The following is a 13,103-nucleotide window of genomic DNA, read 5'->3' as shown; positions in this document are numbered from 1 at the left end:
AGGGAGAAGCAATGAAGGATCCAATCCTTTTTTTTTTGGGGGGGTGGGGGAGCCTGCCTGCCTGCCTGCCTCTCCCACAGCCTGTGGGTAAACTCTCAGATTAAAGGCTGCAGTGTTACAAGTATCAACATTGCAAACTAAACTACATGGGGATGTGGTTTAGTTTGCAGAATTGCAAACTCCTTTGAAACCCCCAAACCTCGTGCATGTGTAATGTGTGATGCTATTAAGCCACACAAAGGAAACTTTTGTCCTGTGTACATGCTGATGATGATAATCACTTGTACAAGCACCCAATGAGTCTTTCACCACTTATTCCTTTTCTGACTAAAGATCAATACATTTTTGCTGCCTTTCCAATCATCTGTCTATTCTTCAAAAAACAAAAGAAAAGAAAAAGCACACACAACATTAGATCTCTCAAAATACTTGGATTCTTGCAAGGGAATTTTTTGGTTTATTTTTAAATGAGATATTGTGGAAATACTCTTAGCAAAATGAAATATCTTGAGAAAAAGTTGGGTCTTTTACTTGTTTATCATAGGAGGAAGAAGGATGGGTTTTGGGGTCAGTCTATAGTTATTCTCAGCTGTGGCCATTGCCCCATGGAAGCCTTGTGTTGAGAATTCCATGCTGCTCTTCCCCTCTTCATAGGCGTGAATTTCACTCAGTTACGAGTTATTTACTAAATGTTTCTAAGGAACCTTAGGATTCCTGGATAGAAAGTGCTTTATTGATTCTGCATATTTTAAATTATTTCCCACTATATCCAGGTTCACAGTGAGTGGGTTTTACTGTACAAAGCTCACTAGAGTGCTGACCTTTTTCATTGATAACAGGCACTTCAGTTACCACTTAAATGTTGCTAATCTCCTGACACGGAAAAACCTCCCTATGTTTTAAACCGCTTTTGAGTAGTTATTTAAACTGTTGAAAATGCAGGCACTATTGTATCTGCATTTAAAATAGTTCTGAGACTTTGGAGAAGATTTTGTTTTTTTTGAAGTCTTTAGCTGCTTAAAAAATAAGACTTGGTTGCTTTCTGAGCTGTGTAGACCTCATTTCCAAATGAGACAGTTATAGGGGTCAGTTTAAATATGGTGTAAAGCTTTTGGAGGGAGATTCTTAGGACTTTTCTTTCAGAAACATCTTCCATTTACAGTTTAGCTTGTCCAGAAAAGGTTTGTATTTCATCAGGAACAGGGATCCTCCCATACCCAATTAGTTTTAACACTTCTGTAGCATTTTCCTTTTGATATGAAAAAACCCCAACTCGTACACTGTGTTTTTGTTTTGTTTAGTGACTGCAGCAGTACATGACAAGCTGAGAACACCTCAGTTATGTCTGGTATGGCATTTTAGGATGCATAGGAAGCAAAAGGCTTGAAAGACACTTGAAACTGCAGGGTGGCTTAAGAACTCACCAGCTTTGCTAAATGTAAGCACTGCTGGGAAAAGGTAAACCAGTTAAAGTGTAAAGGGAAGAAAAGCAAAGGGGACTTAGCACTGTTTTTTTGTATGTCTAAGAGTTGGATTACTTTTAGCCCATTGTGCGTGTCTCTCTGGTTTTCTAACTTCTGAATGTTTTTTCTTTATCTGATGCCTTACCAAGTTCTGTGCATCTCTATGCTTGTCAGAAAGTTAAAATTCCAATTCTAACTATGGGAGATGGCAATCATTAACAACATTTATTGGCTTTAAACACTTGTCTGTTATCTCAGCACTGTCAGATCCTGCTTTATCATTTAATAGGTCTGCCTCTTTTTTTCTAAAATGGTACTTGCAAAACAATGAAGTTTCTCAACTTTGGTAGACATGTAACCGACTGGAGGAGATTTGTATCTGGGGGAGCTGCAGCTTGAGTGATCTTGCAAGTCTGTCAGTATGTAGCGAGAACAGCGTTAATGTGGACGTTCATACTAAAAGGTTGTATGCCTGATTCAGTTAAAGTTCGCTGGGTTAAATTAAGAGAGCTTTGCAGAGGTCAAAAAAGAAAATTGGAATGGTTGAACCCTCCCTGCCCCCACATTGATAGTTGTCTTCAGATACCAGATTTTGGTGTCCACTTTCTGTACCTTCTTTGTGTACTGGAGGTGTCACCAGTTTAAACAACAATACAGAATGCTGTTGATTTTTTTTTTTTTTTTGGCGGTGGGGAGGGGGAGGCTCTTGGTAGGTTGATTTTATTTTCATTATTTTTAATGAAATTGGCTGCCAAAAGCTAAGCTGGTTCTATGGTAAACTGTTCCAGGCTGAGTGAATGGGAAAAAATTAGTATGTAGTTTTAAAGAAACACTTTTGGCCTATACTTTTGATTTAAAAAAAACTTCTGAAAGTAAAAATCATGTGAGCCCAAGAAATTAAATGGGAGCATCAGACATAAAATAATTAAAATTTAAAAAGCACAGAATTGCTTTTAATAGAGGTGCAAGTAGGATGTAAAACATAGACTAGCTTGAAAAGGAAGTCTATGGAAGAATACATGGAGTTTTCTGTAATGCATTTAGTAAGTCAATATCACTTTCTTTTATTTAAAATTGGTTAGGCTTTGCATTTGTCTCAGGTCCCAGAACAGACAGTATTTGCTGGAAACATGTCTGATTACTTTTTCTTTTTCTTAAGCCCAGTGAATCCCTGGAGAAAGCTGCTTTGGGGTTAATTATGTGTGGGGAAGGATAAATTAGCAAATTAGAGAGTTAATGGTAAATTAAAAAGCAACTTGGGTCATGGCAGCTATTTTGTACTGATTTACAGTTTGGGGGTGACAGGCTCTCCCACACTTCTGAGCTCATGGCTGAATGATGTGAAGGCTGAGTGCTGACAGGAGTCAGCTTTTAATGACAACCACTGTAGTGTGGAACAGCCCCTTGGCTACTTTATTAGATTTGTTACTGAAGCCTGGAAGCCCTTATTTTGATGGTGTCTTCATGAGAAATAAACCTGAATTCATTATTCTCATTAAAAACAGGCTTTTATTTAGAAGTAGACAAACAAAGATCTGCAAAAGCTCTTACACCTTTAGTTGCTATGTTTTGCCTGTTTTTTGTTTTGTTACTTCCAGGGGTTTTAATTTTCATGGGACAGTTCTACACTGTAAATATGAGTTGTAAAACACCCAGCCTTTACAGTCTGTATGCTGTAGAGGATCCCAGGGAGAGAAACTGTAAATCACAATTTGTAGTCAGAAAATATTGCCCTTTTGTTTCTACAGAAGCCATAATTATTGGTACTTACTAATGAATAAATGACATCCCAAAAGGCAAAACTATAGCTATTTTGTTTGTAATTTATGGTGTGTTGGATTTAAACAGTTCTTAGATTTTTGTGTTTTTTTTAGGAGGGTGGTGTGTTTTTTGTTCCCCTGATAGGCATGGAGGAAACCTTGTGATCCTTATAATATTTTTGATCCCTTGGGAGGAAATGTTCTGAACAGTCTGCAACCACTTAGTGCAAAGAACAGGTGTTGAGCATGTAATTGCCCACGTAGTTTGCTAAAAAAGTACCTCTTTCAGCGCCATGTTTTTTCCAGCTGATACAATACCTCTTACATGCAGCACAACACAATGTAGTGCAATTTAACTTAATTGGGGATAACATTTCTCACACAGTTTAAAAAATACTTTATGGGGAATTGTTTTCTGTATTGGAGTACAGGCAGAGTTTTTTTTATATATTGTTATAATTCCGCATATTTTAGAAATAGCTAAAAAGAAGGTTGAAGTCAATGATCAGGAAGTAAAGAAGAGAAGGGAGATGCATTTGGAGTGAGTCAGTCAAAGGCAAAGGCTTATCAGGATGTGTGGGAAAGAGATTTGCCACTTCCTCTTCTAAAATGAATAAGGCCGGTATTAATTTGACATAAAGAAGGTAGTGAGGAGTAGGGAGAGGTGAGCTCAGATGGTCAGCATAAGGGCAAGGTGGCTTGGCCATACTGTATATTGAAGACCTGAAAGGGGTTTGGCATGAATGTTTGAAATGGTGTTTAGTCACTGAAAGTCAGTAAAACTGAGGATGTGATGATCTGCTTGACTGAATTCTCCTAAACTATGAGAAGTAATTATTTTTCCTTTTTCTTTTGGTTTCTAAAGTACTGACCCTGTAAAGAGACCTCCCTCTGAGTCCCCTTGACTTTTCCTAGCACTAGGACATTTGCATGTTTGAATGGGTGCTGTTCCTTGTAATACCTGATTCCCAGAGTGGTCAGATCCACTCCTCCTATGAGTTTTGTAAAAGCCTGTCTTTTTTTTTCCAACTAAAAGATGCATGTATTTATGTGTGTGATTCGTATAAGTAGCTATATCTTGTTTTGTACAGGTATAACAAAAAGTCACTATAGATGGTGCAACTGTAGTGATAGACACGTTGCAGTTGCTATTCAGTCACTATCTGTCGGCTTCATGCTTAACAGGAGGTCCAGGCACAGTAATAAAATCTGACTGGGCTGAACCTTGATTTGTATGGAAGCACTCTGGCCTGTCTATAGTTGTATTTGCTTTAGGTAATACAAAAGTGTCTTGCTTCAGAGAGAGTAAGTCCATGTATTGTAACAGTAACAATTAACAATTTTTAAACGGATATAAGGACAAAATAAAAATAAAAACACTTATTCCTTGGGTCTGGCATAGAAAAGCCCCGCAGATGTAATTGCCAGTATTAAAAAGTTAATTAAATATATATTTTGTGATCAGTTTGGACCAAATTCAGCTTGCTTTTAATCAGCTGAATCATCTTTAATTCTACACATGAGGCAGGGGAATTTTGGTGTTCAGTATTGTTTTAGTTAGACTCTGTTCCTCACTTTAAAGTGATCTGGAGGAATGTTTTGTGAAATTGTTTCACCATGGTGCAATGAAGAAGTTTGCTATACATTCCAAAATAAAAGGCAAGCAGTAACTATAGTCACCAGACAAAAATCTCAGGGAGTATCTGTAAATTTGACATTGGAAACAAAACAGCAGCTCTGACTTTCACTAGAATTGGCTGGAGACTAAGTACCACGCTCACACCACACACATGCAAATCCCTTTAAATGAAAGTTTTGTATGTCTTCTGCCACCTATTGGGACTGAAGTCGTGTAAATGTACATGTTGCTGTGGTAACAGAAAGCCAAATTTAATTGAGGGAACATATGCAACATGCTTATTTGTGGCATTTTCTTTTAATACAGCAAACAATTTAAAAAAGAGACAAAGAGTAAGTTGAGCACCAGAATCAGTTGTTTACTTCAGTAGTTTTAATTGCATTATAATGAAAGACGTTGCATGGGTAGGGGGTAATCTATGTCATTGCTGGACTCTATTAATCACTTCTTTCACTGAACAGAAAAAGTGACTTCCAGATAATTGAATAACTTTTCTCTTTTATACTACTAGCTGAATTTTGGCAGGATGCCAATGCACAATCAGAGTCAACTGTAGTTTGTTGTTGTTGCTGTTTTTCAAAATTTATTTTTTAAAAGGAAACAGAAAAGGCCTGAATAAAACACAGCGTCCCCCGCCCCAAACAAACCCCTTATTTCATTATTTCCAAAACAAAACATTCTTTTTTCTTTCCTCTGAGAAAAGTGTATCATAAAGGTATCCGTCCATTTGTTATATTTCTGGTGTATAATTCCATAGGTGACTTATGTTTTTTCCTTGATTTGCCTTTAGATCTTCATATTCTTGGTGCTGACAGTGGTTTGTTTGTTTTTTTTTTAACTTCTAATATTCTCTGGCACTTTTTTGACATTCAAACCCAAATGCTGAAAAAAGACTTGCTCTTGTGGCCAAACAACTCAGATGCTCCTATTTCAACAGTATGTTCACAAAGTCAAAAAGAAAATTTGGCATAAATATGGCACGCACATTCTCTGTTCAAGTTTGACCATTTCAGTCCTTTGAGAGACTAGTTTAAAAGAATGTTGGAGATTTGTGGGGGGAAAAAAGTTGTTTTCCCACAGCACCCTGCCCTGTCTAAATTACCCCTTCAACAATTGAGTAGTTTTTGTCAAATGTTGTCTTTTGTGGTAGTTGTGTTACCCCTGACTGCGGGAACAAACCCATTCATTTGTCTGTATTCTACCTGTTTCTTTTGTCTGCTGAGTGTAGTAAGGTGAGGCAAGGCTGTATTACTGTAGTATTATACAATAACTATATTATTGCAGTTGTTTTTGTTAATGTCTTCAAACTACTCTCCCGATCATCGTTGTTGTGAATCTGAATTTAGAAGCTTAGTTCAGAGTGTTCATTAGGAGCTTTCATTGCCTGACATAAATAGTCCCAAACTAGTATTGTAGAAACTCAGGGTTGAAACTGCTACTCCACAGAACCGTTCCCATGGACTAGAGAACAGCCCACAGCCAGCAGGACATGGTAGGAATAAAACAGGAAAAAGTAACATGTCCATAGCAGCCATGGGCAACTAGTTCCCTACTAAACCTATGGTGTGCACAAGAAGGGTGAGGGTGTATAACAATCTTAATCTATTTCATGCAACATTCAGATGTAACAGTATCAATGATAAATGTATCTTGGTTATTGAGTTGTGTAACAAGTTAAAGCAGATAAAAGATTGCTTGAATCTGAAATCTGTTAAATTAATTTATAATAAAGAGGATTAAAAACAATGTCTGGTTATACTCAACCAGATATGAAGAACACTCTTCTTGGACACATGTATATGCAGTTTGTGGACATATGACAATTTTGAATATGCAGTAGATAGGATATTCTAGAAATGGGCAAGGTATAAAATATCCCCTTATATTGTAATAACTTGTTCTGTGTTTGGAGGGTGTACAAGGAAAATGATACTTTGTGTCAAAATCATACAGTGCTGTGGTGGGTTGTCAGAGAGATCCATCAGGTCAGTGTCAGGGCTCATCTGTTTTAGATTTAAGGTAATAATCACTTAGAGGGGATTTTCAAAGTTGCATGCCCAGCATCTATTGACTTTTATTGGGCTTCTAAATACTCACTGGATCTTTGAAAAGCTTGCTTGGCTGTCCATTGTGAACTCTTTTAAACTGTTTATATTCCTGAGAGTGTTTTATTCTAAATGTTATGAATGGTCTTTGAAAGTGGTTTGCACTGTACTCAGCTGCTGATTCTCAGCTGTGTTATATGCTCAGGCATATAAATATTGGGAATTTTATACTGTTTATTATTTCAGTCAATCACATTGATGATGAGGGGGGTGGGAAAAGGGATGTGATGGAGGGAGACTAGAATATGCAGCTATGCGTGTGCTGTTTTTCTTGACCATGTAGAGAAACTCTACTTTTCTTCAGTTGAACTTGGGTCGATGTGTTTATATATCATTTACTTTGGCCTAACTCTTCCAGCAGTAAGGACTGTTTAGTTTCTATATAAAAAAATCCTTGTTTATGACTTTGGAAAAACAGTTTTACAGTCACCATTATCTTTTTCTTTATCTTTTGTATTCTGATGATCTTTGGGACTTTTTGTTGATTTTGAAGCTGACCATATATGTATTTTGTATAAATGGACATGATTTGAATCTACTGTTTGTCTTTTACTTGCAATTAAGAAAATAATCCTAACAGTGAAATAGAATACAGTATGACATTTGACAGAGGAAGAGTACCTTATTTAATGTGAGACCCCCACATAAGATGTGTATATATATTAAAAAAAAAAAAAAAAAAAGTCAGCACATTGACAGATCAGAATAAAAGGTTTACATGTAAGGCCTGTTGCTTTCAGAAAACAATAGGATTTTTGCCACTGCTATTTAGGTCAGAACTTGCAATTATGGTGTGAAATCAGTTTATGTATTTTAATAGGCCAAGTGTAGTAGTATGAGGGTTTTTTTTCCCCTTCCAGCTTTTGCTGTCTGGGTAGCTGTGAGCTAGAGATGCATAGTTTGAGCGTTGTGATGGCACAGATTGCTTGGCGCATAAGGCTTATGGAAGCCCTATGAATAGGAATACATTTTATTGTCACTCCATGATGATGGTCACTACAAAAGAGCCAGGAATACCTTAGCTACATGACCTACAGAAAGCGAACGTGAGCTGTTTCCACACTTTATGGTCACGTTGATGGTTCTGAAATGGTTTGATTTAATATTTCCTCCATAAGCCCATCTGTACTTCGTGGTTGTTTATGAGATTGTAAGTTTTGAAAGACTTTTGGGAGAACGGAGTTTGTAGAGTCCAGGATGAAGAAAATTCAGCTTGTTCCCCCCAAACAGTCAAAAATGCTGTTATAGGACTTAGTTATACTAACTGTTATCATTTGCTGTAGTGCCAGAAATTTAAACACTGATGGTGTTAAATGGACATGGGTATAGATGAGGGGTGGGCAAAATATGGCCCATCACCCAGACCCGGTCCACCAGGCACTGTGATACGGCACCCCCCAAGAACTTACCTCCGCCCAGCCCTTCTATCCACGAGGGTGAGAGTGCGGCTCCCACGTGTACATTTCCGCCCACCCCCCACAACATACCCCACTGGGTCTTGCTGCTACCCTCATGGGCAGAAGGGTTTTGCCCAGCCAGCAGCTTCTGCATGGGGTTCCTGCTGTAGCCAGAACATGCTTGTTTGGGACAGCATGCAGGGAAGTGGCGGGGCTGGTGGGAGGAGGTGGAAGATGGAGTGCAGTGTGGAGCCTGCGCTCAAAGGGGCAGCTGGAGTGTGGAGCTCAACTGGGCAGGGTGTGAGGGTGGGGGATGTAGGAACCCCCCATGGCATGTAGCACGAGCCGCCGGCGGCAGCAGCAGCAGGTGGGGAGGTCAGGACACTCGTGCCCAATGCAGGCACAGCTCCAGCCAGCGCTGCGTGGTGGGAAGGAGCTGAGTCTGCCTTATTGCCAGGGCTCTGTGCTACGTGCCTGCAGCTCCAGCACTCACAGCGGGGGAAGCCCTGTGGTGGAGCCTGTTGCTTGCCCCACAGGGAGCAAACAGCTGCGGTCCTCCAGGGCATTGGGGATAAAGGGGGGAATAACCCCCCTTCCTGTCCCCTCTGCCTCAGGCAATGGCAGCCCACCCCTGCAGCAGTGATGGGGGAGTGCCTGGCAGACCGGGCTCAGATTCCTGCTGGTGGGACACAGAGGTGGGAATTAAACCCCTCTCTGGCTAGATAGACCCCTGCCCCTGCCTTTCCGTGTTCCAGCTGGGTAGCAGTGGCGGGGCCAGCCCTGCTCTGCTGGAGCAGAGCCCAGCCCAGATAGCATACTGGGATGCTGGGGGACTTTGGTGTATGTTAAACTAGGAAGGGGTCTGGGACACACGTTGCATAAACCAGTTTGAGCCAAATCAGTTAAGTCTGATACAGGTTTCCCTCGCTTTATGCTGTACATGAGTTCCTGGAAAATGGCGGATAACTTGAATTCACATAAAGGGAACCCACTTTACAATGTAACAAATAGAGATATGTTCCAAGACCTTGACTGTACTGATCCCCAGACCCATTTCTATTACTTTTACAAGACAATTTTGGTACTCACCAACAGCAGACAGTCCACACCGAACTACATTCAGCCTGGTTTATCTGAACTGCTTTCAGCCATTTTCAAACTGGTTTATGTGCACTGACCATCTGTTCTGTTACAGGTTTAAACCAGTTTCTGATCCCTTCAACTGGTTTATGTGTAATGTCTGTCCCTGGCCCAGGAAAGAGGTTGTAGGTCCTGTAACCAGTTTCTTTTTTTGGCTTGTACACAAACTGTCACTCTACCTGTAATGTAACTAGGTGCAAGTGAGGGGGCACTCACTGCAGGTGTCAAGTTAGGAGGAGCACCAGAATTGTCCCCCAATCCCTTGGAGTCCACATCCTTTCAGCAAGAGCAGCCCCATAGCTTACTTGTGCTGGGAACTCCAAAACAGTCTCTGGCTGTGGCAGGCACAGCAGCAGCAACAGTGCAGTTGGGGATTACGTAAGAGTTTCTTGCATGGGTAAGACTGCTGAGTCCTCTTCCCTGCCCCTGCTCTTGGAACTGCATGCCCCCTTTTCCTCTGCAGGGTTTGCCCAGTGCGCCAATTCTGTGTGGTACTCCTCTGCACCCTACATTTGAACTTGGCTCGTGTACTGTGTCCAGATTTTAAGGTATAGACAGATGGTGCAAGTCTAGATGAGAGCATAAAAGAAAGCTTTAGAAAACCTGATGAATTTGATTTTGATTAGTTGTTATAAAGAGGGCTGTGATCAATTATTTTTCATGTCCACCAAGAGTAGAGTGATAAGCAGGTGGCTTAATTTGGAACAAAGGATATTTAGGTTTGAAATTAGGAAGACTTTTTTTTTTTTTTTCTCCCTATCACTATAAGGATAGTCTCTTAAAGCAGTCTCCATTTTTTGGAAATAAAAAGGGACAATGTGAGTCTCTGAATACAATTTTTAACATTAAAAGAACAACTAGTCCCATGTTCAATGCTCATTATGGGAGATTGAAATTAAATTGCAGTACAGAAACTGGAAAATGGCAAACTAAGGCTGAAAATAATGGCTCTCTGGATCTTGAGTGGGGAGCCAGGCCGGAAAAATAGTATAGGCAGGTGAAGAGCATACCTGACTCTTTATCTTTTGCTATTCCAGATGACACTTTGGTTTCACCGTCTGGTTTGCATTAGAGATGGCACATGATATTAGAGGGGGAGGTACAGCAGCAGCAGCAGTTTGCAGCGGTTCCATCAAATCTAAGTACTCTTCACATACTATCGATAGGAGATCTTCATGAATACTTAATTTTGCTTCCAGTCTAAAATTTTTCAACACGGTATTTCTCCAATTTAGGAAGAATTTTCAAGAATTTCTTCTGTGCCTAAAATGTTCCATCTTCAAGACGTTGGTCTGAATCAGGCAGAGCAGGGACTTGAAGCTTGGCCTCCCACATCCAAGGTGAGTACCCAGTTACTAAACTCTTCGCTACGCGTTGTGCGTTGGGAGTGGGGTACCAGAGGGAGGGAGTCTGTCTGGTTCTTGCCGCTCCCCCAAATACTTTTAATTGAGCTTAGTTTTGTTCTGATGCAGGTTAGAAATAACTCTAACATTGCAAAAGGTTTTTATTGATCAGGAAATACATTTCTTACCTTGCTGTAATCTGTGGTTTCTTTTTTCTTCTAACGTATGGGGTACTTTGGGAACACACATCAGAAACCTTGGAGATACAGGAGTGTTTTAGCAGCCCTCCCCCAAACCCACAACTTTGACAACCTTGGTTTTACTTACTTACCAGCTTGTATTGTATTATGGCTGTAAGTTCTTTGTAGGATACAGAAGGTAATTTGTTGCTAGACATGAAAAAACTTGCGAAGGCTGATGTCTCTTCTCACTATAGGACATGCCTGGTTCTTTTATTATTTTAGTGCCAAGAGTTAACTGCATTTCTTCATTATAATACTACATTTTCTGCATCTCTGTGTTTACAGTGCTAGGACTCTATCACATGTGCCACTTACTCTTATACCTGTTGGCATCTGTCTTACTTCCACATTATTAGTTCTAAAATTGCGAACTGTGTTGCTTACACCTTAAATTACTATCAGCAAGGAGCACAGTGTAGGTGATGCTGAATATTATGCATGCAAATTTAAAATATTTAATACTATGCTGCCACGTGGGATGAGTTGCTATGTAATTATCAGAGAATTTATTTTGACGCAGGCAGGTTTTAATTCATTTGAAAATGGGCCTCCAAAGGTAAGTTTCCTATGTATACAACCCTTACTTATGAGAAAATGTGGGTCCTTTATTTTGTGATCCTTACACAAATAACCCTTTTAGTTGTTTGGTTTGGAATCACAGTTCTGGCCTTTGGTCATTGGACTGATGTCAGAGAAGTACATTCATGTCTTGGGACAAGTAGAGAATGTCTTGGATTAGTCACCAGTGATAGCCTCTGACTACTGTGGTATCGAATAGTGTGAATGGCCCTGATTATGAATTCAGAAAGGTTCAGGAGAAAATAGAGGAATCTGCTTATTTTATTATCCAACTTGCCCACATGTTGAGTTGGAGCTAAATGTACCAGCTGATGACAGCGCTAAGTCAACCCTTTAATGGATCCATCAAAGTTAGTTATGGAGCCAGACTAGAAAAGAAAGATAAAACAGCAACTTCTTGGTGTTATCTGTGTGAAACAGTGTTTGAATTTTTCACCCCACTGCTATTTCACAGGCTATTAAGAGTCTCTCTCTCAAAAAAAAATCCTCAAACTACTGTATATACTGTATTAAAGTAATTGTGTCCTTTGGTTCAGCCACAGCAAATGGTTCAATTACACTGGTTCAAAATCTATTTCATGTGATCTGAAATTTAGATCAGCTTTACTCTTTTTAATCCTACATCATATGCCCTGTGAATTTGAACACGGCCAGATTCAAGTTCATTCCTTTGGTTGTACAAATCATGAACAAGAGATTTGCATTTTTTGGTAGTCTCCTTATTTTGTTTTTTCCCACCAGCTGCCACATGTTTTTAGTCTTTTTAATTTTTATCTTTCATGCCCTGTCTGACATTTGGACTCTCCACTTTCCTGGGCAGGGCCTGTCCCCTTGTTGTTTACCTGCACAGTGTCTACCATTGCAGGTCCTTGAGGATTGATTGACGTTTCTATTTTTATTATAAAAAAAAAAAAAAAAATTGGCAATCATGCATGCACACCTACCTACCTACCTGTTAAACAATTTAAGATTTCACGTTCAAGTACCCAAATCTTAGGAAATGCCAGAATTATGATAACTTATGTAAATTTAACATAGCACCCGTGCATAAAATCTAAAAGCATGACCACATACTTCTATTTTCCACAGTGGCTAGGGACAGAATTTACACGTAAACCAGTTTAAGTGATCAGGAACTGATTTAAACCTGTAACAGAACAGAACTTCAGTACACTTAAACCACTTTCAGAATAGTTGAAACTGATTTAAAATACACCTGGATGGACATAGTATGGGATTTAACTGATTTAGTTCAGACCGGTTTACAGTACTTCGGTTGCAGATTCCTTCCCAACTCAATTTAACTCAGTTCCCTAGTATCCTAGAATGATGTATAGCCCTAGGCTGTGCTCTCTGCTCCAGCAGAGCAGGGCCTGGCTCCCAGAACTGGCCTGGCTCCCAGATGGGGTGGGAGGGAGTAAAGCTTCCACTGCAG

Source organism: Crocodylus porosus, unplaced genomic scaffold (genome assembly GCF_001723895.1).
Source record: "Crocodylus porosus isolate Cpor-Errol unplaced genomic scaffold, CroPor_comp1, whole genome shotgun sequence".
Lineage (NCBI taxonomy): Eukaryota > Metazoa > Chordata > Crocodylia > Crocodylidae > Crocodylus > Crocodylus porosus.
The sequence above is the reverse complement of the archived record's forward strand: the minus strand, read 5'-3'. Positions refer to the sequence as shown.